At 33.6% G+C, this 5,705-nt stretch overlaps 1 pseudogene; it reads right to left on the reverse strand.

Annotated features, from left to right (window-relative positions):
- Nucleotides 1–3,732: 3,732 nt before the first annotated feature.
- Nucleotides 3,733–5,339, reverse strand: LOC148943859 (uncharacterized; annotated as a pseudogene).
- Nucleotides 5,340–5,705: the final 366 nt, after the last annotated feature.

The raw sequence follows: 5,705 nt of genomic DNA on the forward strand, positions 1-5,705 counted from the left end.
ACAATTTTTTGGCACAAAGTGAGAAAGTGCCAATCCGTCTAACTTACAGTTCGGAGGTATGACTGAACAAAAGATTATTTCGATCTCAGTATTAAATTTTGTATGAAGGTCGACACTTTATCCTTTAAGAGCCGAGACAATTGTTGGAAAGGTAGTGATTATCTTCACCCAGGATCACCTTTTAAAAGCAAAAGAGGTATTGCATGGCGATCTTGCATTCAGTTTTAGACTAATCAAATGTCAAAAGGACGATGATAACGTTTTAGATTTATGTAAATGGCTTGCTACAGAGGCTAAAGAGAAACGAGTCATGCCTATATTTGCAATTTATTTCGGTTCTGCCTAGTACATTATGAAATTCCACCAGGGATCTCCACGGTGGAGATAAAGCTGGTTACCCTATAAGGCTGGTTACCCTAAAATCTTTCTTCAACATCACCTCCACATATCATGAAAGTTTCAACCAAATACCCGAAGTCGTTCAATAGATATCGTCGATATTTCCGTTTCACAACCAGCAAGGACAAAGGGTGTTTTGATTATGTTTGATATCCCTCTCCACATTTCCAAATATTTCACAATAATACTTTAAGATTTTTGCAGAGGCAGGATCAAACATGTCTTCTTTTCTTAATTATAAAATTTTTTTCCACAAAATAAGTTTTTCAAAAAAAGCAAACTACATTAAACCAAAAATAAATAAAAATGGAATCAAATAATCTACCATGCATATAACTACCTCAAATCAGTATCAATAAATAAAGGAGACCAAAACAAACAGAAATTAAAATAAATAACAAAGTCAAAGTCAAAACGAGCAGAAATTATTTGAGTAAGGTTCTAAACCCCTATGCTTTCTAAAAGCCAGAATTTAGTTTGACTTTACTGAAAAAAATTCAAATGAATCTACTGAAAAAAATGTCCATTGTCAGGTTATTATACATTTGCTGATATTGGTAATGCAGTAAATGGTAGTGCAACGTCGCCGAATCATTGTCAACCCTCTTGCTGTAGCATTTACAAAGGTATTGATTTATCGATAGTTTTTTATGCAAATGAACCTTTTGATGTTAGTAGGACCACTAGGGTAGGAATTTTGTTTCGTGAAATTTCCGAAAATTACTGTGAAATTGAATTTTTCCTAAATGCAACAAAATGTGACATTTTGATTTTAAATGAGGTAGATGTGAGAAGAGGTTATGGTGTAACTATAGATTTGAATGGTGCTAAAGATTAAGCTTGTGATAAGTTGGCATATCTTTGTCTCCCAATGGATAAGAATCCTCAGAAAAATAAGATACTAATGCTAGATAATATAGAGGGTATGATAATCATATCTGTTTGCTTGATGGCTATGATGATAAGTTCCAAATTTCGTTTGAATAAAGCCCTTCCTGCAAGGGTTCATGATAGCGTAGCTATTTAAAATAGTTTCGTTTTAGGGTCGCTTTAATCAAAATTTAAATAATACGATCGTCATATAAATAATCCTGCAATTATTATATTAATCGTGATTTTTTAAATTAACAAATAAAAGTATGCATACGATAGGGGCTTCCCCCAGTCAATGCCTCGCTCTGCACGCTCAAAATTTTGGTGCTTTCAAAAAAGCCTTTTATTCTAATTAATTGCCCTTGCTATTTGGAGCCATTACTAATGAAATGGGATACAAAGTCAAACTTTAGCATAAACAGCAAGGTAGTGAGGAGGGGGCATCTCCCTTAACATACAGAATAGTTTCTGTTCGTTTTCGGTTTTAATGTGTCTCCTTACTTCCAGTTGAAAGAAAATGTGTTTTTTTTTGTTTCTGATCATCTGATCACTGTGGGTTCTCCAATATCAAGATTTTTTCTTTCAAACTTAAGTAGGTAAAGATATAAGAGATAATGAAAGCTAAATTAAGAACTCAGACGGAAAATTAAGACTAAATTAAGAACTAAGAATTGTTATGTTAAATCTATTAAAGACTAAATTAAATTAAGAACTGTTTATGTTAAAAAGGAAATGAAATAAAATATATTAAAAATATAATAAATGGTAAAATATGTGTTTATTATCTATCGCTGACCAATGAAAAACACACTAATCATAACAAACATTGACTTACCCATTGAGCGTTACTGCAACCTTATGGGAATGGATATTCAAGATACCTCCCCTCACACGACAAACTTCCCTTTTACAAAAACAACGTCTCTTCAAATCACATTTATCATTCAACTTGCCAAAAATTCAGAATACAAGTACATTTATAAATTTTGCACTTCAGAGATAAACTTTATAGTTTAGTTTAGAAGGTGTAGAAGGGAAATTAAATAACCCTCCTTCCCCGTGGGAAAAACTGGAAAAATTTTCTTCCAAAAATGGAAAGTTCTACTCCTGAGATTCCCCCCCCCCTCCACAAAATAATCCTTCCCCTGTTTATAACAATCAAGAATTTTAATTTACAAGTCTTCGATATATTTCTCCCACTCCCCCTGGAAGACTCCCTTTTGCAGAAAACTTGTCTCGCACCCGATCCCCTCCCATCCCAACAGAACATTTTTCACATGTATTAGTACCGCTAGAATTTTTTAATTTAAAAATAGTTGAATACTTTCTTCCTCACCCTTCCCTTCATATAACATTTTTCTCCTGACCCCCCCCCCTTCCTACCTCAATACAAATAAAAATTGTTTTTTAGAGACGCCATAGAAAATTAAAGCTACCGGAGGTTTCCCCTCCAAAGGGGCAAAATCTCTCCTGATAAGGTTCTCTCCGACAATTTCCTTCATTAGGGGATTGCCTATAAATTGAAAAACATGATAATGCACAGATCGATAAACACAAACATTCATTTTTGAATCGTCATTCTTTCCACAATGAAGTAAAAACTGAATGAGGGTGTCAAAAAATCTTGCAAATTTAAACTTAAACAGTTTTCAAATTTAAACAGTTTTATCCCTTACGGGCTTTTGATACCTATTGAAACTACTTGATTTGGAAAGCTATTGTCAAATGTGCCCTAAAATACTAGATCGATAATTTTCTTCTGATATACAAATATCCCAAACAATAACAAGGAGCTTCTTTTTATTAGGTCTATTTGGCCTAGACCATGGGTTTTAGCCAGTCAGAGCCACCATTTACTCTGGTCCATTCAACACAAGAGATCTTTGGGATGATCAATACTAAAATATTCGGATCATTTTGGAGTAAAAATAAACTGGAATAATGCGTCGTAATTTCATCAAAACATCAGGATATTTTTTCACTTATCCTTTTATTGTCAAGAAATAAAAACAGAAAAAATTTTCTCTCCAAAGTTTTTATGTCAGAAAATAAAGCTTTAGGTCCTTTTTAAACCTGATTGTATGGATAGACCAATATTTCTCATTCCTTTATTTCCTTTATTCTCTAAAGTTCACAAGACTTTATAATCACTTAAAAGAACGTTGCCAAATTGGAACACTCACTTGCTGAGCAAACACACCCCCCCTCCCCCCTGAGCATCGCTCTTGTTGACACTGCAGAGGTATTTACTCAACCAGACTCACATAAATTAGATTTTCTTAATCCGGAAACGGAAACTTTTTAAATACACAATGGGAACGAACAATATAAAATTAAAAACAAAATAAAATCACTGAAAAAATAAAAAAAATATTTCAAGAAAAAAGAAACTAATTAACTGATCAAAAAATAAACAAAAACATTAAAAAAAGAAGCATTTTACAAAGGGTTTTCGCAAGACCACAGAAATTGTTTTTGTAAAATATCAACTAGCAGGTTTTTCCTAAGAATGGGTTGTTACATGTTTATTGAGATTTAATTTAGAAGAATATTCTCTCTTGCATACATCACATTTGAATGGTTTTTTTCCCGTGTGTACTCTTTGGTGCTGAGTCAAATTGCTAGACACAGAAAAAGTTTTCTCACATACATCACATTTAAAGGGTTTTTCACCCGTGTGTAATCTTTGGTGGTAAATCAAACTGCTTGACACAGAAAAAGTTTTGTTACATACCTCATAGTTCAACGGTTTATCACCCGTGTGTACTCTTTGGTGCTGAATCAAACCGCTTGACTGAGAAAAATTTTTCTCACATGCTTCACACTTAAACGGTTTCTCCCCAGGGTGCACTCTTTTTTGATTAATGAAACTTTTCGATTGAGAAAAGCATTTTTTACATACTTTACACTTAAATGGTTTCTCCCAAGTGTGCAATTTTTGATGATTAATCAAATTGCTTGACTGAAAAAAACTTATCACATACATCACATTAAAAGGGTTTTTCACCCGTGTGTACTATTTGGTGATACAAACTGCTTGACACAGAAAAAGTTTTCTCATAGACATCACATTTCTAGGGTTTTTCACCCGTGTGTACTCTTTGGTGCTGAATCAAACCTCTTGACAGAGAAAAAGTTTTCTCACAGACTTCACACTTAAAATGTTTCTCCCCAGAGACTCTTTGGTTATTAATCAAACTTTTCGATTGAGAAAAGCATTTTTTACATACTTTACACTTAAAGGGTTTCTCCCCAGTGTGCACTCTTTGGTGGTAAATCAAACGGCTTGAATAAGAAAAAGTTTTCTCACATACATTAAATTTAAAAGGTTTTTCACCCGTGTGTACTCTTTGGTGCTGAATGAAATTGCTCGACTGATAAAAAATTTTCTCACAGACATCACATTTGAAAGGTTTTTCACCGGTGTGTACTCTTTGGTGCTTAATCAAACCGCTTGACTGAAAAAATATTTCTCACAGACATCACATTTATAGGGTTTTTCACCCGTGTGTACTCTTTGGTGCTGAATAAAACTGCTTGACTGAGAAAAAGTTTTCTCACATACATCACTCTTAAACGGTTTCTCCCCAGTGTGCACTCTTTGGTGAGTAATCAAACTGCTTGAACTATAATAGGTCTTGTCACATACTTCACACTTAAATGGTTTCTCACGAGTATGCACTCTTTGATGTATATCCAAGTCCCTTGATTTAGAAAAGCATTTTTTGCACATATCACATTTATATGGCCTTTTTAATGTATGTGTTCTTTGATATTTTTCGAACTTTTCTTTTTTTTTTTTGCTTTGCAGGTCATTCTTACAATATGGGTTCTGAATGTTGAAGCTTTTTGCCTCAGGTTTAGATTAACTGGAAGTTTCTCTGCATATTGTGACATCACTTGATGAAGGATCTTTAACTGATGAAGGATTTATGCTATTTTGACAACCCTGATGCACTTACAATCAATAGATTTAGTTCAGTGGTAAGAGCGGAGGTATTAATAGTAGTGAACACGATATCGTTGCTTTTGTCCAACATATTCATGAAGGCTCAGCTAGAGTAGAAATTCCAGCAACAATATATTTAGATTTTAAAAAAGTATTCTATACAATATAAGTATTATAAGTATAAGTATAAGTATTCTATACTATACAATAAAAGTATTCTATAAGGTAGTGATTATCTTCACCCAGGATCACCTTTCAAAATCAAAAGAAGTATTGCAGGGCGATCTTGCGATCAGGTTTAGACTATTCAAATGTCAAAAAGACGATGATAATGTTTTAGATTTATGGAAATGAATTGCTACAGAAGCTGAGGGGAAACGAGTCATGCCTATATTTGCAATTTATTCCTCGAGTGGCATTTATTTGTCGAGTATTATTGGTGATGCGGTTGCTGCTTGTGTGGTCTCACAAGTGAATAGAGTGT

The sequence above is a fragment of the Artemia sp. Qi Xiang Cuo genome, chromosome 15 (assembly GCF_049724085.1).
Source record: "Artemia sp. Qi Xiang Cuo chromosome 15, ASM4972408v1, whole genome shotgun sequence".
Classification (NCBI taxonomy): Eukaryota; Metazoa; Arthropoda; class Branchiopoda; order Anostraca; family Artemiidae; genus Artemia; species Artemia sp. Qi Xiang Cuo.